This window comes from Protopterus annectens, chromosome 4.part0, assembly GCF_019279795.1.
Source record: "Protopterus annectens isolate FY-2018-M chromosome 4.part0, PAN1.0, whole genome shotgun sequence".
NCBI classification, from domain to species: Eukaryota; Metazoa; Chordata; order Ceratodontiformes; family Protopteridae; genus Protopterus; species Protopterus annectens.
In genome coordinates this window covers 977,971,096-977,985,625 of record NC_056733.1, presented here as the reverse complement: position 1 = coordinate 977,985,625, position 14,530 = coordinate 977,971,096, and positions in this window count along the sequence as shown.

Below are 14,530 nucleotides of genomic sequence, written 5' to 3'. Positions count from 1 at the left end.
GGTACATAAGTTCTACTTACAGTTCACATGTGGTACATATGTTCTACCTACAGTACATAGCTGGTACATATGTTCTACTTACAGTCTATAGCTGGTACATAAGTTTTATTTACAGTACATAGCTGGCACATCAGTTTTACTTACAGTAGACAGGTGGTACATAAGCTCTTCTTACAGTACATAGGTGGTAGATAAGTTTTATTTACAGTATATTGATGAAACATAAGTTCTACTTACAGTACATAGGTGGTACAGATACAGTGCACAGATGGTACATAAATTCTATTTAAAGTTCATTGGTGATGCACTCATTCTACTTACAGTTCATAGGTGGCACATGTGTTCTACTTGTGGTACCTTGGTGGTACATACATTCTACTTACAGTTCACAGGTGGTACATATATTCTACTTACAGTACATAGGTGGTACATAAGTTTTACTTACAGTATATAGGTGGTACATGCATTCTACTTACAGTACACGGATGTTACATAAATTTTACTTAAAGTTAATTGGTGGTACACTTGTTCTAATTACAATACATAGTACATACGTTCTACTTACAGTTCATATGTGGCACGTGTTCTGCTTGCAGTACCTAGGTGGTACATAAGTTCTACTTACAGTTCACAGGTGGTACATATATTCTACTTACAGGTCATAGCAGGTACAAAAGGTCTACTTACAGTTCATAGGTGGTACATAAGTTTTACTTACAGTACATAGCTGGCACATACGTTCTACTTACAGTACATAGCTGATACATAAGTTTTACTTACAGTACATAGGAGATACTTAAGTTTTACTTACAGTACATAGCTGGTACATAATGGTACATACAGTATATAGGGGATACATAAGTCTTACTTACAGTACATATGTGGTACATAAGTTTTACTTAAAGTACATAGCTGGTACATACATTTTACGTACAGTACGTAGGTGGTACATATGTTTTACTTGCAGTACATAGGGGATACATAAGTTTTACTTACAGTACATAACTGGTACATCACTTTTTCTTACAGTACATAGGGGATACATAAGTTTTATTTACAGTACATAGGTGGTGCATAAGTTTTACTTACAGTAGATAGCTCGCAAGTAAGTTTTACTTACAGTACCTAGGTGGTACATGCATTCTACAGTACATAGGTGGCACATACATTCTACTTACAGTACATAGCTGGTAAATAAGTTCTAGTTGCAGTACATAGTGGTACATAAGTTTTACTTACAGTACATAGCTGGTACATAGGATATTCCTAAGTTTTACTTACAGTACATAGCTGGTACATAAGTTTTACTTACAGTATATAGGGGATACATAAGTTTTACTTACAGTACATAGCTGGTACATACATTTTACTTACAGTACATAGGTGGTACATATGGTTTACTTGCAGTACATAGTGGATAAATAGTTTTACTTGCAGTACATAACTGGTACATCAGTTTTACTTAAAGTACATAGGAGATACATTTATTTATTTATTTTATTAATTTACAGTTTGTTTTGATTGTTTTACTTCCAGTACATAGGGGATAGATACATTTTTCTTACAATACATAGGTGGTACGTGCATTCTACTTAAAGTACATAGGTGGTACATAAGTTCTACTTACAGTAAATAGCTGGTAGATAGGTTCTACTTACAGTACATAGGTGGTACATAAGTTTTACTTACAGTGCATAGCTGGTACATAAGTTTTACTTACATAGGGGATACATAAGTTTTAGTTACAGTACATAGCTGGCACATAAGTTTTACTTACAGTACATATGTGGTACATGCATTCTACTTACAGTACATAGGTGATACATAAGTTCTACTTACAGTAAATTCCTGGTACATAAGTTCTACTTACAGTACATAGGGGATACATAAGTTTTATTTACAGTACATAGGGGATACATAAGTTTTACTTACAGTACATAGAGGACACATAAGTTTTACTTACAGTATATGGCTGGTACATAAGGTTTACTTACAGTAAATAGGGGATACATACGTTTTACTTACAGTACACAGCTGGTGCATATGTTTTACTTACAGTACATAGGGGATCCAGGTACAGATTCTTAGTTTAGCACTTGAATTTGCTTATTCATGCTCATCACTTGTTCAGAACTTGTTGTTAGCACTAAATAAGCCACAAATTACTACAACACTCAACCTTCCTCTTTATCTAGAGGAAAACAGTTTTTGTACTTACTTTTCTCACTTGCTTAGAGAAAAACAGCTCTTATACTCACTTTCCTCACTTGTCTAGAGAAAGTAATTTTTTATGCAGACATGTCCAAGTGTGAGCTCCCAGTGCTCTCTCCTGTCTATCTGATGAATCTGGGCATCTTGGGGCAATGTAGCAATTGTCTTATGTACGCAGACAACCCTCTCCTTGTACCACCCAACACCACAACCTGTGAGAGATGCATTTATCTAGTTAAACTGGAGGTAAAGCTCTCTCCAACTAAGACTGAATTTGACAGTAAAGAGGAAAAGGTAAACAGTTGCACCACACCACACTCATCACATAGTCCAACTAAAGCTACAGCACCAAAATCCACACATAGAAATACAAAAACATTCACGGAGGCTCTCAATAATAATCTGCTCAAGCAACTGAGACCTCCAAAGCAGAAACGCAAGCAACCTCCAACCCCCAACACAACCCAAATGACACATAACCCACAGACACAGTGTGCCACTCAACCACAGCCCATAAGGCAAAACAATGTACCCAACACACTAGTCATAGGTGACTCTATAGTCAGGCATGCTGATGTCCCACTCACCAGGCTAAACAAGGAGAAAGTTACTGTCAGCTGCCTGTCAGGTGCCAGGATCCGCCACATAACCCACTCACTCAGGTCACTCCACAACAAGTACAACTATGACTCTGTCATTGTCCATGTTAGTGTGAATGACCTGAGACATACCTCCCTGGACTACATGAAAAGAGACATGGAAGAGCTCTCCGATCTTGTAGCCCAGGCAGGTATGACCCTAGACCTGAGTAGCATCCTGCCATCACCCAGAATGATACCGCAGTAGAAGGACAAAATTATTGATTTCAACAATTGGCTAAGCTTCTGGTGTCATTCTAAGGGGAACCAGTATCTGTCTGCCTGGGATGACATGGTCGACAGACCACAATGCTTTGCCAGAGATGACCTGCACCTGCCTCCCCTGGGATTCTGGATACTGGCTAAGGGTCTTGCTGCCCCTATAGTGCCTTTTTTAGGCAAGGTTCAAATGACAAATTCAACACTGTAACAGGAACAGGCAAGCGAAAACTGAGGGTAATGCTACTCAATGTTAGAAGTCTAAATCTCAAAATGCACTCCCTCGAGGCACTCCTTAAAATGGAGAACATCGATATCTCTGCAGTGACTGAGACCTGGTTCAAGGCTCCAGAGAGCACCCCTGCATTACCAGGCTATAACTCATACCACACTTTTTGGTCACCTAACCTGGACCGAAAAACCAAAGGTGGAGGTTTGTCCATATTCATTAAGGATATCCACACCTCCAGGCTAGTTGTTCAGCATAATGCATCCGAGGTTATCCAAGTGCAACAAACTCTGGGCAAAACTGCAATCCAAATTGTAGCTTGCTACAGATCACCCAATATGCCCCAGGATTCCCACTCCTCTTTTCTTGATGTACTGGAAAATATTAGGGTTCAACCAAACACCCTAATAATGGGCGACTTCAATTACCCCACCATTAACTGGGAAAATTATTCATGTACCAACTCCTGCACTCAACGGTTTATGGAATTCATAAACTCCAATGCCATGGATCAATTTATCCACACCCCCACCAGGGCCAATAATATCCTAGACCTAGTCATTACCAACATGAGTGACCGGTGTTCCACACCTGAAGTCAACTCCTCATTGGTCAGATCCAACCATAAGCTAATCAACCTAGATATCCACATCCCAGCCCACCCCCCATTAAGGAAATTACGGTAAATCATTTCTCCAAAGCCAACTTCATGTTTCTTAAGACAGAAGTGGCGAACTTCATGACACCCATGCAAATGGACAATACATTTACGACTGCTGAATCCTACACAGATGCACTCTATAAGCACTTACACAAGTGCATAGATCGTGCTATCCCAAACAGAAGCAAAATGCTATCCTCCAATAAAAACAAGCCAATCTGGTGGTCCCTTGCCATAAACAAACTCTACAACAAAAGGAAGAGATTGTTGCAAAAGAGAGTAAAATCCCATGAGTGGAGGAGTTCCCTGGTCAGTCTCAGTAAGAAACTGAGATCCCTTATAAGATCCTCCAAAGTTAGCTACGAAAACAAAATCACCACTGATTCTAGGGACAACCACAAGGCATTCTATAACTATGTCAAGAATCTCAATGGCAACACCCAGATCTTCTCTGAGTTACAGCACAACGGCATGAAAATTACAGAACCAACTGATATTGCCAACGTCCTGGCAGATAGGTTCAGTGCTAACTTTACCCCCCTCTCACCATCTAAAGGGCCCATATCTATACAGGAAGAATGCAGAGTCCCTGTAATCACAACTATGCAGGTAAAAGCTGCACTCTCTAAAGCCAAAAACACAGCATCCATGGGACCGAACAACATCCCAGGCTGCGTTTTACATGAATTTCAGTACAAACTGGCTCCCCACCTAAGCACCATGTTCAATCATAGTCTCACATCAGGCTTTGTGCCCACTGAATGGTGCACAGCAGCAGTTATTCCACTCCACAAAGGGGGAGCCACCACTGATCCTGGGAACTATCGCCCTATTAGCCTTATGAGCCTGATCTGTAAGGCCATGGAACGTATCATCATGGAACTCATAAACAAAGACATTGGTAACCTCCAAACTATGGACCTCACCCAGTTCACATTTCTGAAAGGCAGATCATGCCTCCTGAACCTGATCGACTTCTTTGAGGCAGTCACCAAAGCTGGAGACAAGGGTAAGGTGGTTCACACAGCCTATCTTGACCTCGCCAAGGCTTTCGACACCATCCCTCATTCTGGCATTATAACTAAACTCACTAAACTAGGTATAAATCCCTACATCACAAGATGGGTTGCCAATTGGCTCACTGACAGAACCCACATTGTAAAAGTTGCAGACTCCAAATCTGACTTCAAACCATTGACAAGTGGAGTACCACAGGGTTCAGTCCTGGGACCTCTCCTGTTTGGTATCTACTTCTCTGAAGTATGGGTAACACAGAAGGCCTTTAGCTAATGAGGTTTGCAGATGACTGCAAACTAGGAGCCATAGTTGAGTCTCCAAATGATGTGGACATCCTACAGAAATGCCTCACTGAGACAGATGCCTGGTGTCAGAGCCATGGCCTCAAGCTCAATGCCAAAAGGTGCATTGTCATCCCCTTTGGTAAAAACTCTGTACCCATGAACTACCACATAGGTGGCAGTCTACTTAAAGCTGAATGTGTGATAAAAGACCTGGCGACCCAGGTGGACAGTAGTCTCTCCTTTGATAATCATATTGGCAAAGTAATCAGGAAATCCTTCTATGTAGCACACCTCATCACAAAAGGGTTCTCATCTAGGAAAAAATAGGTCATTGTTCCCCTCTACTCGTTACTCATTAGACCCATTATAGAATACAATGCCCCTTTTGGAATGTACCTCACAAGACATCTGCAGCAGCTGGAAAGGCCACAGAAGTACCTCACAAATAGGATCACTGGCCTCAAACAGATGTCCTAGACTGACCATCTCAAAAAACTCCAGCTTTACTCCATAGCATATCACCTACTCTGAGGTGATCTCTTCCTAGCATATAAAGCTATGTCAAACCCAGAGCTGTTGGACATGCTACACCTAAAGAAATCCCAATCCCTCTGAGCTACATGCTCTAGGGACCTAAACCTTGTCACCACAACAACAGGACATGCTGGAGGGATAGATTCCTGTCCCAGAGACTTCCCATACTCTGGAACAAGCTACCCATCTATGTCAAGCAAAGTTCCTCATTAGCACTCTTCAAGAAAAATCTTAATAAGTGGATGGGAAATAAGAAATACACCTCGGGGATCACCTCTGTGGCTCTGCTCAACAGGAGCACAGGAAAATAACTTACTTGGGTGGCGTAAGCCAGGGAATCTTGTTGGCTAGGCTAACTTATGGCCTTGGGCCAATAGCCTAGTACCTACCTATGAACATATGAACCTATGGATAAATAAGTTTTAGTTACAGTACATAGCTGGTACATACATTTTACTTACAGTATGTATGTGGTACATACATTCTACTTACAGTACATAGCTCATACACAAATTTTGCTTACAGTGCATAGTTGGTACCTGCTCTTTGACATCATCTTCCTATCAATGTAGGAGGTTAGGACTGCAGTGCCTCATGTCACTGCAATGGTAAAAACACTGTTGACCTGTGTAAGTGATGCCACTTGCAGGGCTGACAGCTTGGCTTAGCCCATTTTAGGCTTCAGCCTTTTACTGAGGGCCTGTATAGTCCTTCTGCACTCGTCTGCATCTGTAATCCTTGTGGAAGAGGTAAACAAAATATGTCATCTTCCTGCCACTACCTTGGCCCTCTAAGAGGAGAAATAAATTCTCTTTCAGCAACCATGAATTCTCACCATGGAGAATCTCAGTGAAAAGTAGTAGGGAACTGGTGGACAAACCAGGTGTCACATGTCTCATGCACTGCATAACAAGGGGCATCAGCAGGCATCTCATTTGCATGACGGACTGCAACCTCAAAAAATAAAGAAACTCTATGATTATTATTCACAATGTTATTTTAAGGTGTGAAACATGGCAGTCCTTAATGCTGGTGTCTGCCTTTCAGGCAACATGCTGTTGGGACTCCACAGCCAGATGATTACATATGGAATGGCACTGCTCCTTATCAAGAAGAATAGGCTGCCAGCATCTGTGCACCACTGCCTGATGGGACCAGGTATGTGCATGCCATTGAGTAAAATTCTACGTAATTTTATCAGGTGTGCTGATTGTGTAAATTGAGCAATTCAGAAACAGTATTGACGTGAGTCCTAGTCAGCATAGTCATCATGTCCAAACAGGTAATGAAGTTACATAATATACGCACGATGAGAAGCATATGGCCTGTGGAAGAAATCATTGCTACCAGAGACTGATTCCAGAGAAGGGTGATTTGTCAAAGCAAATTTCTTCAGCATAGATAGCTGCTTGCATAGGGTGAGTGCTTTTTCTTAAAAGACATCCACGTGGCTTAATGATTCTGGTACCTGGTTTTGCACCTGCAGCCTATAAAGGATGGCAGTTTATCAGTACTTTTACATCTGTTGGCCAAAGTGTATTGAGGGGAGATTTCAAGGGTACAGCAATTAGTAGCCTGCAGGACTGTTAAGCTAGATGGGAGACACAACCCAAGCTCATATTCAGGGTTTTACTGCTCTATAGTATTTTACTGTTGCAAGTCTTTCATCAGCCGTAATAATTGTAACAGTTTAAAAACAGAGGATAAGTAACAAAAGTAGTTTTATTTTCTTTATTTGCATCTGCACTTACTCTGTTTGCCATTTAGACCTGCTTTCTGCAGTGTTGGCTCTGTTTTTGCATTTTATTTACTGCTTTGGTGTCCTGTTTTGAGAGCTCTGTAGGCTTTTGTTTTGGGACAGCTCAGGATTGTGTATCTAGATGAGATAAAAGCTAAACACTTGGGCTTCAGATCTTACTTGGTGACTTTTGAGTTGCCACCCCTACTGTAAATTTAGCTTTAGATGCCCATCCCCATCTTATCTCATCTATTAATTCTACTGGGCTCTGAAAGATGGAACTGGGATGCCCTTCCCATTAGACTTTCAAAGCTTATGTTAGCCTCTGTTGTATAACACCACACTCAATTAGTGCCCACTGCAATATTAGGAGTGCTTCTCTCTTATTTCCAGATAACATGGATATGCAGTTTCCTAACTTCTCTGCAGCCAGCTTGGTGGATACAGCTTATCTTTTGACAATTTAGCAATTGTCTCATGTTTGCTGACAACCACTTAATCCTTAAACTAACAGGCACAGTATGTAAGACGTGTATGCACACAATGTCCCTGAAGGCTAAACTCTCACATACAAGCCACATCAGGTTGTCAAGACCACACACACACACACAACGTTGCCTCACACAGCACACAGCACACACATACATGAATGTGTGCCAAGGCACTTCAATGCAATACTCCTAAACTAGCATACATAATTTAATCGTTAATTGCTTTTATGTAGCGTGGTCCTCAGTTTTTGCTTAGAGTTCTGTATTAAGTGCTGCTGTCAATTTGTGTGTTTTTACTGTATATATAGTGATAATGTCGCTTGATGTTCTTTTATGTCTGGAACTTTTCTACCCAGGCCTCCTCTGAAAATGGGCTTATGCCTAGTCCGACTTATTCCCAGTTAAGAAATGTCAAATAAATAAATAAACAACAGATCTTATAGCCTGCCTATTGGCAAAATGTATCCTGAGCAAAATGAAAACATTCACGAAAAACAACACCTAACACCACAAATACAGCCATATTCAATGAAGTCCAAAATACAAAGCACATAAGGTAAGCAAACACACTTCCCAGGACTCTGTGGTTATATGGGACTCCATTGTAAGAAATTCTGATGTCCCTGTAACCAGGCTGAACAAGGAAAAGATAATGCTTCATCATAGGGGACTCCATTATAAGAGGTACTGATGTCCCTCTAACCAGGCTGAACAAGGAGAAGGTAATGGTTCATCATAGGGGACTCCATTATAAGAGGTACTGATGTCCCACTAACCAGGCTGAACAAGGAGAAGGTAATGGTTCATCATAGGGGACTCCATTATAAGAGGTACTGATGTCCCTCTAACCAGGCTGAACAAGGAGAAGGTAATGGTTCATCATAGGGGACTCCATTATAAGAGGTACTGATGTCCCTCTAACCAGGCTGAACAAGGAGAGGATAATGGTTCATCATAGGGGACTCCATTATAAGAGGTACTGATGTCCGTCTAACCAGGCTGAACAAGGAGAAGATAATGGTTCATCATAGGGGACTCCATTATAAGAGGTACTGATGTCCCTCTAACCAGGCTGAACAAGGAGAAGATAGTGGTTCATCACAGGAATCTCCATTATAAGAGGTACTGATGTCCCTCTAACCAGGCTGAACAAGGAGAAGATAGTGGTTCATCACAGGAATCTCCATTATAAGAGGTACTGATGTCCCTCTAACCAGGCTGAACAAGGAGAAGGTAATGGTTCATCATAGGGGACTCCATTATAAGAGGTACAGATGTCCCTCTAACCAGGCTGAACAAGGAGAAGATAATGGTTCATCATAGGGGACTCCATTATAAGAGGTACTGACGTCCCTCTAACCAGGCTGAACAAGGAGAAGGTAATGGTTCATCATAGGGGGACTCCATTATAAGGGGTACTGATGTCCCTCTAACCAGGCTGAACTAGGAGAAGATAATGGTTCATCATAGGGGACTCCATTATAAGAGGTACTGATGTCTATCTAACCAGGCTGAACAAGGAGAAGATAATGCTTCATCATAGGGGACTCCATTAAAAGAGGTACTGATGTCCCTCTAACCAGGCTGAACAAGGAGAAGATAATGCTTCATCATAGGGGACTCCATTAAAAGAGGTACTGATGTCCCTCTAACCAGGCTGAACAAGGAGAAGATAATGCTTCATCATAGGGGACTCCATTAAAAGAGGTACTGATGTCCCTCTAACCAGGCTGAACAAGGAGTAGATAATGGTTCATCATAGGGGACTCCATTAAAAGAGGTACTGATGTCCCTCTAACCAGGCTGAACAAGGAGAAGGTAATGGTTCATCATAGGGGACTCCATTATAAGAGGTATTGATGTCCCTCTAACCAGGCTGAACAAGGAGTAGATAATGCTTCATCATAGGGGACTCCATTATAAGAGGTATTGATGTCCCTCTAACCAGGCTGAACAAGGAGAAGGTAATGGTTCATCATAGAGGACTCCATTATAAGAGGTACTGATGTCCCTTTAACCAGGCTGACCAAGGAGAAGATAATGGTTCATCATAGGGGACTCCATTATAAGAGGTATTGATGTCCCTCTAACCAGGCTGAACAAGGAGAAGATAATGGTTCATCATAGAGGACTCCATTATAAGAGGTACTGATGTCCCTCTAACCAGGCTGAACTAGGAGAAGATAATGGTTCATCATAGGGGACTCCATTATAAGAGGTACTGATGTCTATCTAACCAGGCTGAACAAGGAGAAGATAATGCTTCATCATAGGGGACTCCATTAAAAGAGGTACTGATGTCCCTCTAACCAGGCTGAACAAGGAGAAGATAATGCTTCATCATAGGGGACTCCATTAAAAGAGGTATTGATGTCCCTCTAACCAGGCTGAACAAGGAGAAGATAATGCTTCATCATAGGGGACTCCATTAAAAGAGGTACTGATGTCCCTCTAACCAGGCTGAACAAGGAGTAGATAATGCTTCATCATAGGGGACTCCATTAAAAGAGGTACTGATGTCCCTCTAACCAGGCTGAACAAGGAGAAGGTAATGGTTCATCATAGGGGACTCCATTATAAGAGGTATTGATGTCCCTCTAACCAGGCTGAACAAGGAGTAGATAATGCTTCATCATAGGGGACTCCATTATAAGAGGTATTGATGTCCCTCTAACCAGGCAGAACAAGGAGAAGGTAATGGTTCATCATAGGGGACTCCATTATAAGAGGTACTGATGTCCCTTTAACCAGGCTGACCAAGGAGAAGATAATGGTTCATCATAGGGGACTCCATTATAAGAGGTATTGATGTCCCTCTAACCAGGCTGAGCAAGGAGAAGATAATGGTTCTTCATAGGGGACTCCATTAAAAGAGGTACTGATGTCCCTCTAACCAGGCTGAACAAGGAGAAGATAATGGTTCATCATAGGGACTCCATTATAAGAGGTACAGATGTCCCTCTAACCAGGCTGAACAAGGAGAAGATAATGGTTCATCATAGGGGACTCCATTATAAGAGGTACTGATGTCCCTCTAACCAGGCTGAACAAGGAGAAGATAATGCTTCATCACAGGGGACTCCATTAAAAGAGGTACTGATGTCCCTCTAACCAGGCTGAACAAGGAGAAGATAATGCTTCATCATAGGGGACTCCATTAAAAGAGGTACTGATGTCCCTCTAACCAGGCTGAACAAGGAGTAGATAATGCTTCATCATAGGGACTCCATTAAAAGAGGTACTGATGTCCCTCTAACCAGGCTGAACAAGGAGAAGGTAATGGTTCATCATAGGGGACTCCATTCTAAGAGGTATTGATGTCCCTCTAACCAGGCTGAACAAGGAGTAGATAATGCTTCATCATAGGGGACTCCATTATAAGAGGTATTGATGTCCCTCTAACCAGGCTGAACAAGGAGAAGATAATGGTTCATCATAGGGGACTCCATTATAAGAGGTACAGATGTCCCTCTAACCAGGCTGAACAAGGAGAAGATAATGCTTCATCATAGGGGACTCCATTAAAAGAGGTACTGATGTCCCTCTAACCAGGCTGAACAAGGAGTAGATAATGCTTCATCATAGGGGACTCCATTAAAAGAGGTACTGATGTCCCCCTAACCAGGCTGAACAAGGAGAAGGTAATGGTTCATCATAGGGGACTCCATTATAAGAGGTATTGATGTCCCTCTAACTAGGCTGAACAAGGAGAAGGTAATGGTTCATCATAGGGGACTCCATTATAAGAGGTACTGATGTCCCTTTAACCAGGCTGACCAAGGAGAAGATAATGGTTCATCATAGGGGACTCCATTATAAGAGGTATTGATGTCCCTCTAACCAGGCTGAACAAGGAGAAGATAATGGTTCATCATAGGGGACTCCATTATAAGAGGAACTGATGTCCCTCTAACCAGGCTGAACAAGGAGAAGGTAATGGTTCATCATAGGGGACTCCATTATAAGAGGTACTGATGTCCCTGTAACCAGGCTGAACAAGGAGAAGATAATGCTTCATCATAAGGGACTCCATTATAAGTGGTACTGATGTCCCTCTAACCACGCTGAACAAGGAGAAGGTAATGGTTCATCATATTGGACTCCATTACAAGAGGTACTGATGTCCCTCTAACCAGGCTGAACAAGGTGAAGATAATGGTCCATCATAGGGGACTCCATTATAAGAGGAACTGATGTCCCTCTAACCAGACTGAACAAGGAGAAGGTAATGGTTCATCATAGGGGACTCCATTATAAGAGGAACTGATGTCCCTCTAACCAGACTGAACAAGGAGAAGGTAATGGTTCATCATAGGGGACTCCATTATAAGAGGTACTGATGTCCCTTTAACCAGGCTGAACAAGGAGAAGATAATGGTTCATCATAGGGGACTCCATTATAAGAGGTACTGATGTCCCTCTAACCAGGCTGAACAAGGAGAAGATAAAGGTTCATCATAGGGGACTCCATTATAAGAGGTACTGATGTCCCTCTAACCAGGCTGAACAAGGAGAAGATAATGGTTCATCATAGGGGACTCCATTATAAGAGGTACTGATGTCCCTCTAACCAGGCTGAACAAGGAGAAGATAAAGGTTCATCATAGGGACTCCATTATAAGAGGTACTGATGTCCCTCTAACCAGGCTGAACAAGGAGAAGGTAATGGTTCATCATAGGGGACTCCATTATAAGAGGTACTGATGTCCCTCTAACCAGGCTGAACAAGGAGAAGATAATGGTTAGTCACCGACCTGGAGCCAGGATCTGTGAAATTTCACACACACTCACGTCATTAAACCACAGGTACCAATATGATTTTAGCATAGTCCATGTAGGTGTTAATGACCTGAGATATACCTCCCTGGCCTACTGAAGAGAGACATCATGGTGCTTTCACACTATGTGTCCCAGAATGGTATGAGGCCAGCACTGAACAGCATATTACCCTTAGCGAGACTGATGCCATAACATGAACAAAAGATTATTGATTGTAACAATTAGCTCTGGTACCATTCTAAGGGGACCCAATATTTGTCATCTTGTAGGACATGGTTAACAGACCACTTTGCTTTGCCATGGATGGTCAGCACCTGCCCCCTCTAGACTTTTGAAAACTGGCTAAAAGTTTATCCATCCCATAGAGCCTTTTTCAGGCAATCGCAGATTAACAAACGTACTGACATAGCAAAATCAACTCAAATGAGCCTCCAGTTGTTACTCTACTCAATGCCAAAGCCTAAACATAAAACTAAACTCCTTCAAGTCCTCCTCATCTTTGAGAATATAAACATCTGCGCAGACATGAATTAAAGCCACAGACAGTACCCTAGCAAAGCAATGTTTCGGTGACATCCACACGTTTAGACCAGTAGCCTCAATGACAGGGGCTAAAGGTGGACAAGTCTCAACATGCATCAGTAACAAGCAGAATATCGTAGATAAAATCCCACACCATATCTAAACTAGCTGTAGATCACTGTCCATGTCCCAAGAAACCCACAATGCACATGTGGACCTGCTAGAGACACTTACCATCCAGTCTAACACCCTGCTCATGGGAGACTTTAATTACTCCTCTACAGACTGGGAATCCTGCACAGCCTCAAATATACAGGCACAGAGATTCCTGGACTTCATAAATACAAACTCCATTGACCAGTTATTGCATTGGTCTTGTACTCACAGATATGGAAGAATATTGCCCCCTCCACATTAGGTCCTCCATGGTAAGGGCTGACCTTAAAGGTGTCTCCCTCAAAATCAAAATCAACTCAGTAATCCCAGTAAACCAAGTAATAGGAACTATTCAAAGACAAACTACCTTTTATTAAATGATAGTTTGTCAAAATTCAGTGCCCCTCCAAATCCAGAGAACTCAGCAGCCTCTACAGAATTTTCCACAGAAATTCTGTATGCAACCATATCAATGGCAGCACCTATCAGAAGTAAGCCCAAAACTAACTCCAAAACAAACCAGACTGGTAGCATCCCAAATTAAACAAGATATACAACAAAAGGAAAAAAATCATTGCTAAAATCAGGAAGTGTAACTCCCATAAGGATAAGAACTCTCTCATCAAATTAAACAGGCAACTAAGGGAAGTTCAATAAAGCCAGTTTTGAGGTTAAAGTAACCTCTTAGGTAAAACACAAACATAAGCCATTCTTCACCGATTATGTCAGACATATCAAAGATAGCAACATTCACTGAGCCAAGCAATATAGCAAATGTGTTAGCTGACAAATTCAGTTCCAACTTTACCCCCCTCACCCCTGGCTATCCCTCAAGAAACACCCTCAAACATAGCTCGTCACACTAAAAATAGAGACCATGTTATGGCTGTGCTCACTAAGGCCATGGACACAGCCTCGGTGGTCAACAGTAATATCCTGAGATGCCTCTTGAATAGTATAAAATATGACTTATCACAGCCACTGGAGTTACTATTTGACTATAGTCTCAAAACAGGCTTTGTGCCATAAGAATGGGGGACTGAGGTCATCA